The sequence below is a fragment of the Ictidomys tridecemlineatus genome, chromosome 2 (genome assembly GCF_052094955.1).
Source record: "Ictidomys tridecemlineatus isolate mIctTri1 chromosome 2, mIctTri1.hap1, whole genome shotgun sequence".
Taxonomy (NCBI): Eukaryota; Metazoa; Chordata; class Mammalia; order Rodentia; family Sciuridae; genus Ictidomys; species Ictidomys tridecemlineatus.
In genome coordinates, this window is record NC_135478.1 from 214,869,187 (window position 1) to 214,891,217 (window position 22,031).

A 22,031-nucleotide genomic window follows, 5' to 3' on the forward strand; every position below is an offset into this window, starting at 1 on the left:
TACCTTCTTTCATGTTTTTCAAAATCCTTGCTACTCTCTACTTATTTGCTTTTAATTTGTTGAGACTAAAAGAAGATAGATACCTTTTATGTCTTTACCCCAGCACTGTTGGGGCTTAAAGAACAGTGTGTGGGCATTCCATAAATAGTTGATGGCTGGGCAAATGGATAAATGTTTTCCATCAGAGACCTCTGCACCCTATTTTAAGAATGTAGCACTTTCTCACAGAACTGTTTTTCAGGAGTGATATGTAGACAGATATATAAAGATGATATAGACATGGCTATAGATGATATATTAGCAGTCCTTCCTTTGCACAGTAGTGTGCAACTATGAAAAGGATCATTGAATCTGAAACTGTGGAAAGCAACCTTAATTATAAGATGATATAGACATGGCTATAGATGATATATTAGCAGTCCTTCCTTTGCACAGTAGTGTGCAACTATGAAAAGGATCATTGAATCTGAAACTGTGGAAAGCAACCTTAATATTCAGTGGGAAAAATATGATTGTCCCATGACCTTTGAAAGTTTTTGTCCAGTTAGGAAAAATTCTTTTACTATCATCTATAAAAGTGTACAGCAATGAAGATACAGAGAAACTGATACTTACTTAAAACCATCAGTTGCTTCCTTGTTCTCTTAGTACCCATCACAATACTGAATGGGCACCTTTTCTCATATTTTCTTTACCTTAGCAAATTTCCATACTTCTTACTAGGTTTGGATTAGTTCTCAGCGTTTTAATTCTGCTCACTCTCAATATTAGAAAATAGATTCAAGAATTCCACAAAAGTGAGTTAGTAGGCAGCCTAGTCCTTTGGGACAGCTTCACCCTGTTTGTCATGAGCACCTGTGGTACCTACGTTCTTGATTTCTCCTTTGCTAAATGTTTGCCTCCAGGGGAAGAGTCTCAAACAGCACCAGCACCCATGTTCTCACCTTCAGTTATCTTCTCCGACTCCATTCATGTTGGATTGGAGTTTCATTTAAATTACTTCCCATTTCTTGTTGGCACTTTCATTTTTGTTGGCCAATTTCTTCTTTGGATCACCCATGTTTGAAAAATGTCTGACTGGTTCCCCACTGGGAGACAGATGACAAAACCACATGCCCTATACAAGCTGCCTAAAATGACTAACAGATGCTTGGTGACCAATTGCAGACAGATGACAGCAGGGATGTGATTGGTCACTGACGAGAAAACACATCTGTCACTCATGTAGTGATTTGTAGCCTGAGTAACTAGCAGTGAAATCTGTGCTTTCCGCAATTACTTATCGCTACTTTACTAGAATTTAAGCCACGTTGTCAGAGGATTGGTGTTAATTCAACTGCAGTAACTAAAAGACATGTGTGTTGGGACCATGCAAAGTAAAGATTGCCAGTAATTGAAAACTTAATTTCTCTGCCAAACTTTCGAATGACCTCTGAATAACTTTATATATTATAGAAGCCACTTTAGAAACATGGAAAATTGGGTTCTTATTCTTAGAAGTCACATATAAAAAAAATAAAATAAAATAAAAACAGTCTTAATGCTTTTCATTGAGTCACCTTTAGTCATAACCACAGCATGGGTTTAGGAAAACAAAATGTAATTATAGAATTATATACTTGCATTTCACATGGAGAAGATATTAAAACACAGATTGCTGATCCCATCCTCAGGGTTTGGGGCACTCTCTGAAAATGCAGCTCTAGTGAGATCCTGTGTACTCAGATCTGGGAACCACATTTTGAGAATCAGTATCTTAGGCACAATCAGAAGGGAATTTCATAGGGGGGAGAATCAGAGATTCCATGGCAAGAGCACAGGTCCTGAATCAAAGAGCTTAAAGGGATCTTAGAAGTCCCCAAGTTAAGCCTTTGTTTCACAATTGAGGACAAGAAATCCAGAAAAATTCAAGTGATTTATTGAAAAGAAAGAGTTAGACTGTGGTGAAGTCTGGGTCTACACCCTAGAATCTATTCCCAGCAATTCTGGAAGCCTAGTTTTGTAATAAGCCCTCTTTTTAATAGATATCAGCTGAACATCTCACACACACGCACACACACACACGTGCACACATGTGCATATACGTGCATGCACACACACACACACTCAGGTCTTCAAGATTTATTGTTCATGAAAGGAGTCTTGAGGTATTAAAAAAAAAATAGCATTCCTGAAGTCTCAGCTAAAATGTTCAGATTTCAAAGGTGGAGGCTATAGGCAAAGGGTTCTTTAAGAAGCATTGCTCTCGAATTGTGAAAGCAACATTCTAAGCCACAGATTCTATGAATAGAAAAGAACAGAATGCCAACATTTCTTTGAATGTTTTTACCGAATACTTTCACAGGCTGCGAAATTTCCCCAAGCGATCCTCTGAGGAGGAGGAGGAGGCCACTGTCTGTCTCTCTTCTTGGAGAAACCTGAGATGGGTCCCCTCCACCCTCAGAATCTCATTTTTCCCATCTATAGAGAGGGAAATGATATGAGGATACAATGAGATACAATAACTGAAAGCAATTTGTGAACACTAAAATATCACACCAATATTAGCTGTTAAAGTCATTAGGGAAAAGCCTAGAGAGACTGAAGTTCTTTCCTGAATACCTAATGTGTCATCTACAGATAATGAGCCTTAGAAATACTAGACTCATCCTGTCAGAAGCTTCCTAATAGGCCAAAGGGACCAGAGGAGGCAAACCCTCAATGAAATCACGGAATGTTTCCCTCATAGGCCCCCAATTACCCGGACCAAAAATTGCTGACTAAGCTGCCTTCCCATCTGGTACCACATTAAATAAAATATATCCTGAGCTAAATGGCTTTCTTAGAGAATATCTAGTCTAATCTCTGTCTCCAGGACATTTCCTGCCTCTTCTGACTCATAATTAAAGTGGGGATTGGAACCCAGACGATTTTGACTTCCTGAGATTTATTTTAGCAAAGCTAAAAATAATAATAATAATAAAAATGGTCTGTTTACCCTCAATTCTGCCTTCACCATGAAGAAGGGTTCCTAGAGTTGGATTTTTAAAAAATACAAAAAGAAGAGAGCATCTTCATATCCCAGCAGGGCATATGGAGGAGGAAGGGACCCCATTACAAAAGATGCTCCCAGGACAGGGGCCTTTTCACCCTTTTAACCAGTATTTATTGAGCATTTACATTCTGGCTTTCCCTTTCTTGCTATAGAAGTAATGACCCTACAAGACTGTCAGATCATTCACTGGAGCGTGGGACAATGAGCAGTTTCAGGAGTACAGCCCACATATGATGTTGGTAAATCGGAGCCTCTAAAAGGTACTTACTTGAACTACAGAAGGTTCCCCTAGGCCAATTAGCCCCTTTCAGAAGATGTGGCCTCAAGTTGTTTTATATGCATGTAAAATATCCAGACCTGAGCTTTCTTGAAAATCTCTGCATCTAAGAAACCCCTAAATAAAAATCAAAGTAAGAAAAGCGAGGCTCTATAAAATAAAACTGTTTACATGGCCTTACAGCATTCGAGGGAAATGATGTTGTAAGAACTCCTGGGGAGGTATCTATAGCCATGAGCTTGGAAATCTGGAGTTGAGGCTGGAACTGGATCCCCATGGACCAGTAGCGACATGGCCAAGACTGTTCCTCATCAGGAGGCCCCACAGGTATTGAGGTTGCCCACAAAGCTCAGAGACACTTGAGGATCCTGTGTAGAGTTCGTACTCAGTTCCAAGGACAATCAAACATCCAACTCCTTCCCTAAATCAGCTCTTGCTGCAGAATTCCCTCTTTCACCCAAAGCACTAGAATTCCCAAGGCCATCAATTTCAACATCTCATTTTTTATTTACTCTTCTTGATGAATTTTTGATTTACCCTTCCTTCCACCTTTCATCCCAAAGTCTAGGCTCTAGAAAGCTTTTATATTTCCATCCTCTTTCTAGAAAGAATCCCTCCTAACTATCCAGTGACACCCAGGCACTATCAATGTGTTCATTCATTTGTTATTGTGGAAAGCATTTGGGCTAAGACAAAACCCACAGTCAAGTGGGGAGAGAGAATCATTTAAAGTAACTGTTATTTGAAAAGAATGAGGTAAAGATTCACACCATTACCTCTTCCTAGAACTCACATTTTCTCTCTTATATTCTTCAGTCTTTAAAACTTCTGGTTTGTATTTAAAGATTCTGGAAGCTTACCCCATCCTACTCTGCTGATTGAGGTGTCTCTCCTGTGTGCTTCCACAAGTGCCTATCAGAACCATGACACTCGCCTGCTATTTATGTGCCTGCATGCTCCCTACCACAGAACTGTGTGATCTAGGACAGGAACTGGGTCCTATTCATTTCTGTATTCCTGACACTTAACATAGAGCTGGGCATGTTGTGTTCGTTACATATTTTTCCATGGATAATGAAAAACTAAAAGTGAAGAATCATAGAAAGTTGTGAAACAGAAAAGGGGAAAAATACTCTCTTTAAGTAAGGGGGTAAAGACAATTTTCATGGCAGAGATGGTATTCGAGTAAAGCACTGGAGCATGAACAGGATTTCCAGAATTTAATAAGATCAAGGGCTTGGGGGCGGGTGATACACAGAGGATTACTCATAACCTAACTGATTCTCTCCGCCTCCAAACTGCTACTTCTCTAAAGATAATTTTTCCTACACCTTACTTTTACCAAGTTTTTTCTTCTCTCTCTTGTAGAGAACCTTCATCAACTCCTATTCTATCTAACACAATAGAATTCAAGCAAGTTAACTTGCACCAGAAGGATCTTGCTATTATTCCCCAACACTTTTTTCTGACTCCAACTTCCATTTGTGGCCACTCTACACAAATCAGGCCCATTTGTCCTCTGACACCAATGTCATGCTTGGCATCACCTAATTCTCCATTTCTTTTACCTCTTTGCCATAAAAACTCTGTCTTTGAAAACCCCACTTCTGCTGGGCACAGTGGTGTATGCCTGTAATCCCAGCAGCTTGGGAGACTGAGGCAGGAGAATCGTGAGTTCAAAGCCAGCCTCAGCAATGGTGAGGTGATAAGTAACTCAGTGAGACTCTTTCTTTAATACAAAATAGGGATGGGGATGTGGCTCAGTGGTTTAGTGTCCCTGAGTTCAATCCTTGTAGCAAAAAAAAAAAAGAAAGAAAGAAAGAAAGAAAAAAAGAAAACCCTATTCCTACATAGTCTTCCTTTTTCATTCCAAGTCTTCCACCTCTAGAAAGCTTGACTGAACCTCTTTTATCATTTAATTAAATGCGCTATTGTCTAACTATGAGTCTTCTCTGTCTCTCTGATGAAGGCCCTGCTAATGTGTGCACAGGCTAGGATACTGTCCACAGTCATCTTGTAACATGCACAATGTCTCAGACAAATAATCTATGAATGAAAAACTCTTGCTAATCAAAATATTGCTTTAAGGAGAAATGAGCCCTTCGCTTCATGCAGACATTTTGTGATTCTGAGTGCTCAGATGATACGTTTGCTTATGACCGGTTCAGAGCGAAGAAAGAAAATTCTTTCAGTTTGGTCTAGAAATCACTGACTTTGTCTATGCAATGAAATAAAACTTTCTACATACTGTTCTGGTGTATCAGCACACAGTAGGGTGAAAGTAGATACTGGCTATGTTCCGTATATCTCAAAAAGCAAACAAAAAAAAAAAAAGAAAAAAACTTGAATGTTTTCCCCATAAAGAAAGGATAATGTTGGAAGCGATAGATGCAGTGAGCTTGGTTTGAACATTATTCAGTGTAGCCATGTATCAGAATATCACGTGTACCCTATAAATATGGACAGTCTTTATGCTTTTACATCTGTGTTCAAAACTAATTTTAAATTAAAGCAAAACTTCCTACTTTCCTGTTTCATTGATAGAATTATAACTATGGTTATTTTTGCCCCACATGGCCCCACTAATGACATTTTAACTGCACCACCAGCCCTTGGTGATAAGGTAAATCACCTTCGCTGCCTTTGCCCTGGTTCTTGTAATCATGGGGCTTTTTCATGCTTTCTAGTGCTCAGGTTTTGTCCCTCATCAAACTCCATGGATATCAGTCTCAAACCTGAATTATAAGACATTTAGAAGGACAGAGGCTCCACACCTCATGCAACAGAGTGACCTCATCACACACAACAAGCTGCGGGGCATGGAGAATCCATCACCTAACCTTTCCCAGCCTCTGTTCATCCCTGTCCCACGGTTGGGTGTCCAAGTTTGACAGTAAATGCTTTCCAATGGGAAACTGTAGCAGAATTTCTTTTTCCCCATCCTCTGGTCCCTATTGTGTGTTCAGCTGCAGTGGAACTAGCTGCTAATCAAATCCAAAGACTCTTGTCCATAAACAAACTGGGCATTGTGGCCTCCCCCAGGGCTGAAACACAGCAATCCAACAAACAATTCAGTCAGGTCATGGCAGGTGCAGCATCAGCAGGAGAAGTTCCTGGACATTTCTGCCTGTGCTCCCAGGGGAGCCTTTCCTCAGTAAGCAGCCCTGGCTGGCTGAACCACCACACCAGGCAAACCGGTGCTCTTTGTCCTGGAAAGGGGAATGAAATGAATGCAATGAGATGTAGCTAAGAAGATCTGCTCTAATGACAGCATTTGTTAAGCAAGGGAGTGCATTCTCCCAAATGCAGTGTAGTAGAAAAAAAAATAACATAGAGCATATTCCAAGAGGAAAGAAGGAAATATTGAACCAAAATACTCACTGGGTCCTTATCATGGAATAGGGAGATGAAAGTAGAAGAGTATGGTATTGAAGACCTTTGTGGTCAGATGTATTGGGGCTTCAATCTCAGTTATGCTTCTGACTAGTTTGTGATATTGGGTAAGTCACTCAACCATTCAGAGACTTGGTCCCTTCATTTAGCAGGGGTGGGGGAAAGAGTCTTTACCCTATAGGCCTATTAGGAGCATTTGGTCTAGCACTGATTCTAAAATTTTAGTACCATGGCATCCACCAGATAGGACACATTCAATAAACACAAACTATTGGTACTAATGTTGGTGACTGGTGCTCAGGAAAGAAAAAGAGCTGGAAGTGATAAGCAAAGAGCAAGGTCTTCAGGTTCTAGAAGCAATTGATGGTAGACAACAAAGTCTCCTTGGCCCTGGCCATTCCTAGGGACAACACCTCAGAGGTACTAGTGGACACTGAACTTTCACATAGTGCCACTATCCTCAGAGCATGACAAGGGAACTAAAGACACCAATAGCCAGCATGAAGGCAAATCACCAGATGTGTATTTGTATATAGCAGGAGACTAGCCTCTGGGTACATGAGCACTGACAATGGAAATACCTCAAAGTACAAAGGATAGAGCAGGAGACTGGAAATGTCAGAGAAAACTATTGTTCAGGACACAGTTTTTGGCTAGGGCAGCCAGTTAATATTTTACCTCTCTTTGATAGAGAGCGAGGGGTGAGAGCAGAGGGACAGGTAGACACTAAGTGAAAGGTTATTCCAATCCCATGAATTGAACAACAACAAACATGGATTGAGCACCTACTATGTTCCAGTTCTGGCATTGAAAAGAAAAAGGACTGGACACAATTTGCTAGCAATGTATTAGGAAAAGTGAGTTCCAGGAAAAAGATACATACTCCTAAGTAATATTTTGACTTCCTTTGAACATAATAGAAATGACCCAAGATGATTTGGCATTTGAAGTTACTTTATATAGAAACCTCCAGATGGAAATAATACCAGTTAGATGCTGTCTCATGGGATATAACTTAATTCCTGAAGATTTTCTAAACTTGATTAATATTTCCATGCTTTATTCTGTCCAGTATGTTCCTTGAATGCTTCTCAATTGAACACAATGCTTCTCACTGGACTTTTCCCCATCCTTTTTCCACTGATCATCTGATTATCAGTTTCCATAGTTTCTCCACTCACCCCGGCCCCCATATTGAGGATTTTGTTCCTTGCTCTCATTGGTCTAAGCTTCTCTACTCCTCCAATTCGGAGATTCCCTATCTCTTTCCAAGTCTTAAAGGTGCTCCCATCCCACTTCAGTATTGATGTATAACAGATAAAACTATTTGAACTTTCTCAAGGGACAAATTTTAATTTTGTTAAATGCTACCAAGAGTCAAGATAGCAATCCCATGTCCAGTTAAAAAGTAATGGAATCCATTTCAGTGTGAGAACAAAAATAAATAAATAAATAAAATTTTAAAAAGCCTCTAATTCTTGGGTTAATTTTCTTTGCTAAAAAAAAAAAAAAAAAAAAAAAAAAAAAAAAAAAAAAAAAAACCACACACCAAAATCACGGTAAGAAGAAACGCTCCACCTTCATGTCCTATACTTGTTTTTTCAATTTCTGTTGGTGTAATGCATGGTAATGACAAAATTGGTTACACCTGTGTATGGACTTGGATAAGGAAGGGGCCAATGTGAGATGGGAGGGATAGAGAGAAATTGTTATGGTTCAAAATGATATTAGACCTTTTAAAAGAAATGATAGAACCTATACTCTTTTTGAATTGAAACAGAATTGTTTAGCATTACTCAGTACAGCTGGTGAACAGCAATCAAGGCAAAAAACAGTCCAGCAAACTGCCAGACCGATGTACAGACACATGGTGGGCTGAAGGGAGCCTATGTGCTCCAGCCCATGAAAGAAGCCTCTTAGGGTCCTCTTGCTCCATGATCCTCCATCAAGGGTGCACAGGGATGGGGACAGTGGGCTAGAAGCATTCAGGAAGAGTTGGCTCCAGGTACCAGATTGCCCAACTCTGGCCCTATACCCAGGAAGTGAAGGTCCTAATAGTGAGGAAACTCTTTTCTGGAACAGCTGCTATTGCTTTTGTCTTCAAATACCCGCTCTGAGAACAGCAAAGCGGGTACAGGGTTGCTCCAGAGTTGATTGACTTCATGGGATCATTATGGCAAGAGACATCTGGAGCCCAGAAAATTTGGAAGGCAAACAAGACAAACCCACCCCAGAAATATATCTCCAGGGATAGCCCATAGGACCCAATGACATTTGCCCAATCCATGGTGGAGGGAAACTCAACACTCTGTAAACAGTATTTTCTATAAGGTCTGCAGCTTCTCTCTCCAAGCATAGGGCTTCTATCTCTCCCATGTTCTTGGAGTTTTTCCCTAAGGTTTCAGTTCAAGCCCACTTTTATTCCTTTTGTCTTCTTGATTCTGCTGCCTTTGAAGTTAATAACTCTCATTTAATCTCTTGCAAAAGCACATCACGGGATGACATATTAGAAACCCACAGCGTTAGCCTGCATTTAGAAATGTGGATCTGTTTAGAGAGAAATTGGTAGAAATCCACATCTACCCACTTATAATTCCAGCTGAATTGCTTTTGATCTACTTCTCGAAACCAAATTCATTTATGACAGCCTTGAACTACATCTTCAAATCCCCAGATATCACATATCAGAAGGCAAACTCTGTGATTCCCTCAACATCAGACTAAAATCGCTATTTTAAAAGGCTAAAAACCCCACTCCAGGCTGAAGTTGCTTGGAATCCTAATACTGGCATAGACAATAAAGGCATTTGACTTTCACTTCTCTGTGATCAAGAATGTGGTTGTCAGACCCAAATTTGATCTGACTCACTTTCAACTAGAGCCAATTGTACACTAGTCATTCCAAATAATAACAGAACAAATAAATAACTCCCTGAAGGGTGCCAAGCCCTAGAGCGACATGCATCAAAGAGGTTTGTTGGCCCTGCAGTTTACCCACCTGCAGTGCAAGAGGCCCACTCCCATGAACCCCAGGGCAGCTCAGAAGTTTCCCAGGCTCCTGGGACCAGCTGAGGAGTTAGATGGGACCTACCAGAGCCCCGCAGCTGTGTGTTCCCTGGGGAGACTCTCACCCTTGGATATGTGGAAGGGTCCTCCAGGGGAAGAATGGAAGACAGTGTTTAGTCAGCTTGATCTTTAACTGGCACAAGCCAGTTCCTCAGCATTATTGGTTCCCATCTAAACAACACACTGTTTGCTGGGACAAAGACTTTTTTAGTTTGCTGTACCGGATGTTTGCTTGTTTCCATTTTTCTACTTCCAGATTTTTAATGAGAATCCATAAAGTTACTAAGCAATTTTTTTGTGATTCTAATTTACCCATATTGAACTAAATAAATTGAATTTCCATCTTAATTGATTCATTTGGTAGCAAGAAATGCATATGTTAATGTGTGTATAGCTGTTAAAAAAACATTGCATGGAATCAATTACAATGTTGGTGGAAATGAAGGACATACAATTATGCATGTAAATATTTTTTAAAGTGATGCCAGAAAATATAAAGGTATATGAGAGTGTTAATAATATCTATTTTGAGGATTATGAGTATGTTTTTCCATAAAATGTGAATACCTTGTACTATAAATGTGTATTTTCCTACAATGGGGAAAAGGGCTGTTTCTTTCAGTATTTTTGTATTTTCCTAATAACAATATAAAAATTAAAAATATCCTTTCATTAATTTTTCATATGATTAAAATTAATCAATGTATTCACAAGTTTGACATGGACTGGATAGTATTTGAGAATCTGCATGTTCCCAGAGACATGATTTAAAAATGAAATTATATTGTATATTTTAAGAAAATGAGAAGAAAGATTTTATTTTATTGGTGCAAGATTTAAGCACATACACTTGTTCAACATGATCTAATAAATCACTTGCTTTATTTCCCATAGAAGCCTTAGGTTTCCCCATTTGAAGCTCTTTTAAGAAATGCAACGTACAAATTTTAAAAATTTTAAAAAATGCATTCAGCACAGAAGGCAATTTTTTGTAATGAATATATTTTTTCAAAGAGCTAAATTGAGCATTGCAATCAGGTTCTCCAAAGCTGCAGGGCATTTTTTTTTTTTTTTTAAGAATTCAAATCCTGGCTTGCCATGGACTGACTCCACACTTGGCCATTTGGCAGATGTTCGCTACACCTCTGATGATCTTATGCTCACAAATGAAGGTCACCATATGTTAAAACCAAAAAGACAGTTCTGGTACTGGAAGCAGTGGTCCATGGCTAAAACTAGAAAAGGCCATATTCTCAGCAAACAGGGAAGGATATAAGGAAAACATTGTTCTAAAAATGCTGTATGGATTGCATTTGTCTTAGCCTGAATGGAGACTTTCTCTGTCATTCGAGATTGTTACCAAATTATATTCCTTGTTGACTAAATCTGCCCTGTGAGGCCCAAAGCCCTGGCTTGCTCTCTGGCCAGCCCAATGTCTTCCAGAGAGTCCCATACATGGATGATACCTGCTCTTCTTCCATTATTATAGCAGGGGACAGTTTGAGTGCAGTGAAAGATGTTAAGACCAAATCGGAAACAAGAGAATAACACTAAGAAAGCCTTTTATAATATATCTCTTTGACATTAAGAATGTCCTAACCACTTTTCATTAGCTTTAAGGCAAATTAAAAAGGCAACATCTGGATCCCTTACCCCATCTTCAGAGAAAGACCTAACAGCAGTCAGGGTAAAGAGGACCCCTACACACAGAGCCCTGACCTTGTACTCTTTAGGGGCTTTAAGCCAGGACAGTTGAAACTCAGGAGGTGGGACAACTTTCTTTCACAAACAAACACTTTAAATATTTGGACATGAGAAGATACAAATGCAAGCAGTTTTTGCAGGTAGTAAGGAGTGACTATCTATGACCCTCACATGTTTTGTTAAGCTTCAGATATCACGAGTGCTGTGTTCTGATCCCTCTGTGTTCTCTCTGGTTTGTTGAACTCAACTAGGTGGATTGATACTTTAGAGTGAAATTCCCCAGGACAACCTTGCTGTTGTCACCTGGGCATCTACTGAAAATGTCATCTCTTGGAGCCCCCTCCCAGAGTCTAGAGAAGCAAAATATGGAATAGGGATCGGCATTTTGGTAAGGTGTGCAGGTATCTGGGATGCATGTGAAGGTAAAAGAGGCACCACTGTTGTCTAAACTGGGTGCAGTTTCTTGACAACTGTAAAGACCTAAATTTAGTGAGAATAACCAGCTGAAAATCTGGTACATATCATTTAAGACTCTAGAGAAGGAACTAGAATACAGTATTTAGTAAAAAGAAGTCATGACTCTTTAATGTATTCTTATCTAGGATTGTCTTCTCACTTTTTTTTTTTTTAATCTATGACTCAGATTGCCTTCTCTTCATTCCTGTCACACATCTTTCCTCCTCTCACTTCACTGGGTCAAACTTACCTTCGGGCATCTTAAGCCTTCTCTTGGTATCCTGAGAAAATGACAGTGACAGAAGTAAAACTCAGTAATGAAAAAGACAGAGCATGCTCTACTGGGCTTTAATAATGGGAGTTCTTATTCAGTATAATAGTTTACAGTTTATGAATGTTACAGGGTGCCTATTTACCTTTCCCACCAACCTTCCAGGTGGACAACACAAGTAGCATAGTCATCAGTTCCAACCAAGAGCTAAAAAAATCTAAGCTTGCAGAAAATTTGGTGGCTCATTAGCATCCTAAACTGAACAACAAGAAAAATGGAAATGAAATGCTGCCTCCTGAATCCAAATTCAAACTCCTTCCTGTGGACTGAAGGCTCCATCAGCAGGGGCTGATGAATACCTGCCTATGGGTACTACCAAGGTCAGGGTGCGGTGGCTGCCACTTGGAGTCCCCTGTTTGCAGAATGCTCTCTATGATTTTATGGGAAAGATCAAAGTCAAACAGTGCAGGAGTCAGTGGGGAAGAGGCCTTTCATCCAGGGCTGCTTCACCAACATTAACATCTTCTCTTTATTAAGTCCTCTGTGTGTTCAGCACCTTACATCAGTTGTCTCAATTCATACTCACCTGTCAATCCTTGAAGATAAGTATCAGTGCCCCCATGTTAGAGAGAAGGATGTTGACCTGAGAAAGACCACAATATTTTTCTCATAGTCACACAGCTAATAACAAGCAAGGTGGCTTGTGGCTCAATTTCTTTGATCTTAGAGCTTTGATATTGGACCATTAGGGCTAATATTTCTAATGGATCATCAACTCCATCCAGCTTCATTGATTCTACCTCGTAAATCAGAATCACCAAAGTTGGGTCCCAGGCATATGGATGTTGAAATATGACTAGTCAATCTGCTGAACATTAAAGACAGAACTGCTGCTCTGTTATTTGGCCTGTTAGTATATATACATTCGATTTTAGGTTTGAAGTGAGAGGCAACTAGGAGACAAAAACAATTTATTAACCAAAGGAAAAGGAGAAGGGGCATTCTGTAAATAATGGAGAGAAAAAATACCCAAATTAGAATTTAAAGATGTTTGTCTTATTACCCACATGTCATTGAATACAGCCCCCTTACCATCTCTGACCCTGAGTTTCTGTATCAATTAAAAAAATAAAAAATCCTACTCAGCCTGCCTGAGTAAGGTTATTATGAAAATAAGATCAGAAAAAGAATATGGAAAATTCTTAGAAGCAAAGGCCCCCTAGCTACATTGATGTTATGGTGAAATTAATGCTTCAAATAAGTAGTCTTGTTGCTTTGAATAATAAATGGTTTGGAAAAGAAGAGGAAGATTTCTCCATTCTGGAGGTAGCAGTAAGTCAAAAAACATGATAATTGAGAGCGATCCAGGTGGGTAGAGTGTGATTAGCGGAGACACTCCAGAGAGCTCTCAGATCTGCAAGACACTTGTGACATTGCCCGTGAAGGAATGAAGGACAGAGCTGGAGAGGCTTCTCCTGGAGGTCTGAGACAGGAAATGGGCACCAGGTGATAGTTAGTAAGGCAAGAGGCTTGGTATAGAAGACAGTCAAAGGATTGGATCATTTGGAAAAGAATATTCGAGGTCATCTATTTATTTTTTCACTTATTTGTCAGACATCTACTGGACATCTTTCAAGGGCCCGTGCTAGCTCCCCAGGGCTCTCTGGATGAGTGAGAGAGACTCTGTCTTCAAGAGGTGCATGGTGTGGGTGGGTAGAGCTGTGCTGGCAAACTGCCAGCTCTTCAGCAGCAACCCTGCTGACAGAGGAGGGGCCACAGAGGGGCTTAAAGAGAAGATGGGAAGATTGGAGGCTTTGCCTTTAAGACCCTTTGTGCCTTCAGTTTCTGACGACTTTACAGATTCACCCACATCCCACAGCTGAAGTAGCTGGATTTGCTTTCTCTCCCTCTGTGTGTATGTTTTCAGTGCAGAGAAGCCACCTCAAGTTTGCATAAATTTTCCTGAAAAAGACATCTAGGGTGGCATGCCTTCAAAATTATATTTATTCTAAACAAACTCGGAGTGACTTCTCAAGCTATCACACCCAATCATTTTTTTTCTTCTCTATTATGTGGCAAATGTGAAATGAAAACATCAGAAAAATGATGGTTTCATTTCTCCTCCAGAACAAATTATATTAAAGGAACAAAAAGATAGGGAAGCTTTTCAAATAAGTATTTAGTACCGTTTAGTCTTTAACAAGCTTTATTGTTTCTTTTTCTCATAAAAATGTGATTTTCTTTGTCATTGTAGGTGCTTAGGACAAAAATGGGGTGGGTGTATATAGATATATACTCACATACATACACACCTCTCGTGTTGAAGTAGTTTGTGTCTTACTCTTACATATACATTGAGTAGACCAAAAACTGATTGAAGACATATTATTTATCTTCATGTCCCCTATCATACTATATGGCACATGGCAGGGATGTCATCATGTGTAGAAGTCTGTTAGGTATAAAAATAAAATAACAAGAATTGCTTTACTTTGCTCTCCACCTCCAAATAAGACTGTGGCCAAATGGTCCCCTTCAGTACAGAAGGAAAGAAAGGAAGAAGGAGATAAAGAGAAAGAAGGAAGGAAGGGAGGGAGGGAGGGAGGGAGGGAGGGAGGGAGGGAGGGAGGAAGGAAAGAAGGAAGGAAGGAAGGAAGGAAGGAAGGAAGGGAGGGAGGGAGGGAGGGAGGAAGTGTTGGGTGGAGGCAGGGGGGAGGGGAGGGAAGGCACAGGAGAGAACCTTAAAATGTGAGAATAGCGCTCAGGAGAGATGTGAGCATTTTCCTGATGAAAGTTGGAGTTGAAGCTCAAAGAAGAGCTGTGGCAGTGTTGAGGCATCTGAAGAAAGAGAGAGAATTCGAGACCAAATGTCCACTTCAAACATTGAGAAAAAAAATTAAAGATGAAAGGAGGACTGGGCAGAGAAGCAGAGAAGTTGTAGCAGGGGATAGCTCGGCAGGGTGGGCACAGGGAAGGACAACCTCAAGAAGCTGGGATCAGCAGAGAGTGTTGCTGTGAGGGAATTCATGAAAGAAATGCAAAAAGCCATCACTTCATGAAACTTTTAAAGTTTTTTTTGTTGTTGTTTTCAGAGATAGGTGGGGGAATCATGGAGTTTGTTGGAAATCTATTTTAAGAGTTTCTATAAAAGGATTTCACAAGTTAGCACCTCTTGCCAAACACAGAGTGTCTAAAGTTATAAAACTGTGAGTCTCAAGATGGTGGAAAGAGATGGATATCATTACCCCAGGTACATGCATGACTGCACAAATAGTGTGATGCTACATGGTGTACAATCAGAGAAGCGAAAACTCGTGCTGCAATTGCGTACAATGAATCAAAATGCATTCTGCTATCATATATACCTAGTTAAAATAAATAAATAAATTGATAAAAAATTAAAAATAATTTCAAGTTAAATTTTAAAAAAAAAAACAACTAAGTTTCTGAGAAAAGAAGCTGCGTTGTATTTCTTAAATATGCTACGTTGTTCAGTACGGCATCAGGCACCCCAACATGTGTATAATAAATATGGTTAAATTGGCCACGGCACCAAGAAGAACTGCATTGTCTGGAAGGAGCTGGGAGGTTGAGATGGAGATGAGCAACCCTAGTGAGGCTCTCTGCTAAAGTTAGGAATCCAGGAAGAGAATGAAGCCAACTTTACTGCAGCGATAAGAGTGTAAGCAGACCTTACCAGTCCCTGAATCAAAAGTGGAAAAGTCTAGTTGAGTAGGAAGAGAGCGAATTGGTACTGAAAACAGATTTAGGCTAGAAGTAACTCTGAGAACAAAGAGCTCAATTGTTAGTTACTATCACTCACTTCTTTCAAGATTAATATACAAAAATAGATTTCCTTTGTTATTATTGTTATAGTATGTATGAAGCTTAAGAACCTAAGAATTCTGCTTTTAGGAAATTCACCATGATGAATAAAGAATGCTAGAAGTAATTAAATTTTATTTCTCAAAATATTTCAAACATGAACCATCACTGGATTTCTTGCCTATCCTTATGACAGAGAGATTTATGGTGATTGTTACCTATATGATAAATCCATAATATTACCACAATTATAATGTTCTTTAACAGTGTTTCATCATAACTATCTTTTTAACCTACAGAACCCAAAATGTTTATAAAAAGATTGTTAAATTTTGCAATCTAGAAGGATCCTAATGATACCATGAAAATTTCAGCACATTTAAGACTGAACCTGAAATGGATGGAAAAATGGCCCAGTGGGTAGAAACTTGAATTGGCCATAAACATCAGGAATGGAGAACAAGCTTTCCAAAGTGAGGCCGTGGCCCAAATTCCACTGAAGCCAAATGACTCTGGGTAGAAAAAAGTAGTCCAAGCTTGAAAAAAGAAGTCCCCTATCTGCATATTACTCGACCTCCACTCCTAGGCAATGGCCTGGCCTGATGCCAGGAGGACACAGCAGCTTTTCCATTTATTTATTAGAATATCAACCAGAGGAGAAAACATCCTGAACTTTATGGAGAAGCTCAACTGAGCAAAGCATGAGCTAAGGCAGCTGAAGGCACTTGGTGAGCAGGGGCTGCAGAGCAAACCACACCTGGAAGTTGTGTGAGATGGGGGAGCACATTTGCATGGTCCCGGATGGTCTCAATTTGGACATCACGCCCCCCCCCCCAAGAGAAATCAAGGACAACTCCCTTGTCACTATGTTCAGTGTTTGCAAAACTGTATTTTATATTCTGACTTCTGACTTCTGACCCTCAATGTACCTTTAACTCGTAAAACCATTTTGAACAAGCCAGCTAAGTCAGTTTGCTGGGGAAATTTTGAGCAGTAATAAAATCCCCACATCACAATTAGAAGTCTGATTAGAATTCACCTGAGAATGTCATCTAGGTGAGAAAGCAAGTATATCTTCAAAGGAAAATTAAACATTTAAGCCCAAAATATTTGATTTCGCCGATGAAAATGATTGAAGTGTTTGGGGATCTTATTTCTCTTATGTTCTTTTCAATGTTTAGGTTTTATGAAAATTCAAAGTTGGGCATTGACTTATGTAGAATAATGATTTTTTAAATGCCCACAAAATTTAAAAACGCAGATCTTGTTACAAATTGCTGTATGTGAAGACCAAATAAGGGACATGAAAACTTCCAATAAATTACTAAGTTTATTATTCCAAATTTCATAGAAAGAGACCCAGGAAAACGTAGCATTATATATTTTATAAAAGATATTATACAATATATAGTCAGATATATTTTATTATTCCCATTCTCTATGATATCTCATTTAATAGCCAGATAATTAAAAAGCCATATGTTCACAGTAGTTTCATTTCTGTCATAGCTGCACCTTTGAAAAAAGATACATTTGTTCCCACAAGCACATGGTTAGAATCCAGCATCTAAGGTGTTAAGTATTGGCTTCAGGAGTGGGCTCCCTCTTAAGGTTGTTCACTAAATAGGGGGCAAATGTCCTGAAGAAGATTCATGAGCGGTAGGAGAAGGAAGGTCACCATCTAAAGACTTAAAGTACATTTTCAAAAACATAAAGCACAAAAGAATAGCACTATGGTTTTCTAAAAAATAAAATAATTAAAACATCTCAACCTCTGGTACAAATATCTCAGGTTCCAAGAGGGAGAAAAAGATAGTATTCCCCCATAATTACCTTTGAATTGAACTGCACTCTGTTTTTGATGATTTGGTCTTTAAAGCACATAATTTACTAAAAAGGAAAATAAGGAAGATGGCAAATACAAGTTTTATTTCCTGTATTGGCAGACTTCTCTTTTGTTTCACTCTCATTACCTTTTAATTTTCTGCAAATCAATTCATTTCCAGATGATCAAAAGGCTAAAATGGGCTCTGCTCTTTCATCAATTCCACATTTGTCTAGGATCAGGAAATTACTCCATTATGTTATTAGTTCAAAAGCTTCTCTTGTTAGTTCCTAAATCTCCTCCCAGGCCCTTCCCTCCAATTCTCTCTCTCTCTCTCTCTCTCTCTCTCTCTCTCTCTCTCTCTCTCTCTCTCTCTCTTTCTCTCTGCAGGAGCAAAATGCCTGACAACACTTTAGGAGAGATGCAAGAAATGCTAAAAGACTAGGACTTCGGTATTCTTTCACATTATTCATTCCCTTTCTCATGGCCCACCCACAGAGAAAGGTATGGTATGTGAGCATGTGTGTGTGAGTGTGTGTGTGTGTGTGTGTGTGTGTGTGTGTGTTCAGGTTCATGTTTCACCCTTTCAAAAAAATATTTTGTTAACTTATTAAAAGCATCAACTCTGAAATCCTAAGTATCTGGCAAATTGGAAAACAACGCACCCCAGGTTTATGTGGGTGAAATTAAAAGTTCAAGTGCCTGTGTGCAGGGTGGTTATTAAAATTAGCATTCAAATGAGAGATGGGATTCAAGGTGTGTCTTTGAAACTTTGGACTGAACCATTTCTGGACTACCAAGCATGTCCAGGAGTGTCAGCCAGCAGCCCTGGAGATGTGCTGTGTCAGCAGGCACCAGGACCAACCAGCCCCTGCACCACACCTAGAAATGCCAAAAGAGACATGGGTTGCAAACTCTGGGGCATCCAGAGAAGCAAAGAGGAAATGGGGGAAAGAGACAGAGATGTCTCTTTCCCTCCCTCTCCCTCTCCCTCTCACTCCCTCTCTCCCTCCCTCTCAGTCTACCAGCCTCAGACACACCTACCAAAGCTCCAGGTTTTGGGAACCGATCCCTCTAGGGCCCACACCAGCGTGTTCCCCAGCAGGTAGCTAGGACACCATCCCCAGGCCCCACACAAGCTCGCTTAACATTGCAAACGCTTCCCTTCCTCTCATCCAAGAGCACCCTAACCAGCCTGATCCGAATTCCCCCAGATAAGCCTCGGGTTGCCTCTGGAGCAAGTCAGTGTCGAGAGCAGAGGCACCAGGCAGCCTCTCTCCCACTCCTACCACCATCACCCGCGGGCGGCACCGGGATCGGAGACCCCAGGGAGGGATGGCGCGTTCCCTCTCACTTACTTTGAGTTGCAGACGTCCTCGGGGGCGCAGGCTGCCTTTGTTGCACGGGGCGAGGTCGGTCTGCCGCGGCGGGGTCCAGGTAGGGCTCGCTCTGCTCCCGCCTGGGCGGCTGCCGCTCTGCTCCTGGACGGGTGGCTCCGGCTTCTTTCTTCTCCTCTCTCCACTTTGGATTTTCCTACGCTCTGGGGCTCCCTTGGCGGGATTTTTGGACTGGAAGGCGGGGAACCTGATCCTGCCTTTGACTCAATTACTCCCTGACTGGGAGGGGACGGAAGGGAAACGGAGAAGGGGAGGGCTGAGGGGACGCAGGCTGGGCGAGGGAGGGAGAGCGCTTTGGCCCGAGAGCTGATTGGGAAGCTTATTAAAAGCAGAATACTCCAGGGGCAGTCTCTCCCCACGGAGCACGAAAAGGGATTTGAACCAAGAGGCCAGGAGATGCAAGATGGTTTTGTTTTCAAGCAGAGCCCCAACACGATATTTCTTTTCCAAACTCCATGCACGACCTCTTCTTTCTATGGGTGCCTGCTCCTGTTTACCGAGTAGGATGCTTAAAGGGACAATCGATGGCATTTTAGCTGAGAGTTTGGGATTTGCACAATTGAAAGGATGATATTCGAGATGAAAAAAAAACACAGTCTTCAAATCCAGCCGCTCGCTCCTTCCTCCCCCCTGACTACCGCCCTCCCTGCACGGAGCCCCAGTTAATTTCAGCTGTCAGTCGCAGCCCACCTGCAGTCACAAAACCTGCAAAGTACTTTTTCTGGATTGTCACAAAGAGTGGCAGATCTCTGAAAGTTCCCAATTAAGTGCCACTTCCCTTTAGGGGGGCTTTTTCCTTTTTGGGCTTCCTGGTGCCTCTAGTGACCTATTTAGTGACATGATTCTGCAGCACTCAAGAATTCAGGGGAATTAATCCAAGGGGCTCAAACTTTGAGGTCTGTAAAACTCAGAGATTGGAGATCCTGTCTTTCTGGAACTTGCGTTTTTTTTAGTTGAAGAAAAAGGCTAAAGTAATAGATCTAGGGTCCAATGAGTCTCCCATAGACCAGTATCTATGATATAAATGAGATAAATTATAAAAATGAGTAGGAAGCATAAAACGGTATTTACCCAAACATTTTCAAAATGTAAGTATTGAGATTTTAACCTCATTCATTAGTTCTTTCCTGCTCCTCGGCTTGCACCTTTTATTTCCTTTCAGTTTATTAGCTGCCACCCTCAAATAGTTGTAGAATATACTTCCATTTCCCATAGTTCTGAGTTTGCGTCTCTTGTATTCAACTCCACAAGTGCTTATTAAGCCCTGTATATAACTAAAATTTACATTTCTTAGCACCATTCCTAAATCCCCAAATTAGGGGCATTTTTTTCATGGCAGAAAGTTCTTTAGGACTCCGAGCTCTTCTATTGACTGCTACCTGGACAGATGTCCCGTTCCTGCAAGTAGAGCTTTAATAAATCAATCAACCCATCAATCAAAAGAGGAAGCACCAAGATTTTATTTACAGTCAGGTGAGGTGGCACACATCTATAATCCCAGCAACACAGGAGACTGAGTCAGAAGGATGGCAAGTTTGAAGCCAGACTCAGTAAGTTAGGGAGGCCCTCAGCAACTTACTGAGAGCCTGTCTTAAAAAAAAAAAAAAAAAAAAAAAAAAAAAAGGAAAGAAAGAAAGAGAAAAGAAAAAAAAAGACTGGACATGTAGCTCAGTGGTAAAGAGGCTCAATACAAAAAAAAATAATAAAAGTCTATATTTATTTACAGCCCAAATCAAATTCTCAATTCTCCACACATATTTACCCCCAAAGGAAATAAATAAATAAATAAACAAATCAATATAACAAATTCTCTTCCATCTAATCTTAGACTTTAGGTTATATACTTTTCTTTTATGATTACATTTTCCCCAACATGCAAACAATCTTTGTTTTAACCCTGTTGCACCTATATAAATCACATAGCAGGGCATATACTCATTTTTTATTATTTTTCCCAGATCCTTTATTGAAAGAGATGTCTCAGCATTTCCTATCTCTTTACAAGAATGGAGCTCCAAGGCCATTAAATAAAGGGTATCTTTTCTTTTTCTCTTCCTAAACTTTACCTTCACGTCTACCAGGGCTACATGCGACAACCATTTAACATGAACCATGCTGGCTTGATTGTGGTGCTTGAAGATACAGTTTAAAAAGTAAGCATGAAATTTTTATGATTTCTACTTAATTACATGTGCTATATCAGAAATATAATCTTGTTTTTTTTAATAGGTGTTATGAAAAAAATATATACTATATATAATATAGATACACATATAGTATATAATATATACATATAATAATTACAAATTATATAAGTACATATTATATAATCATTGTTATATAATATATAATCTAGATAGCATATACATATAATATGCTATCAAAAGTGTCATATAATAACATAACATTGTATATAACATATATTTTGTTTAATATATTTAATTGTCCCTGAACCTTTGTTTAATTTATTTATTTATATGTGGTGCTGAGAATTGAATCCAGTGCCTCACACAAGCCAGGCAAGTGCTCTACTAATGAGCTGCAACCCCAGCCCACTATGTAACATATATTACATAATTATATACAATACATATGACTGATGGTTCTCTGTTGCAAGCACTGTTGCCTTGCAGGCAATAGTTGACATTATCTGGAGACATTTTGGTTGTCACAGCTTGAGGGAAGGGGTTGCCCTGGCAGACAGACAAGAGACTAAACATCCTGCAATGAACAGGCCAGCCCCCACCACAAAGAATTATTTGGCTCAAAATGATAACAGGGTC

At 40.0% G+C, this 22,031-nt stretch overlaps 1 protein-coding gene across 2 annotated transcripts in view; it reads right to left on the minus strand.

Annotated features, from left to right (window-relative positions):
• Positions 1 to 19,450, minus strand: part of Ptn (pleiotrophin) — a 99,179-nt gene extending 79,729 nt beyond the window's left edge. For both annotated transcript variants that reach the window (XM_078040581.1, XM_078040580.1), the window contains exon 1: positions 19,210 to 19,450. The gene's annotated coding sequence lies outside the window, so the exon portion shown is untranslated. The remainder of the gene's footprint in view (positions 1 to 19,209) is intronic.
• Positions 19,451 to 22,031: the final 2,581 nt, after the last annotated feature.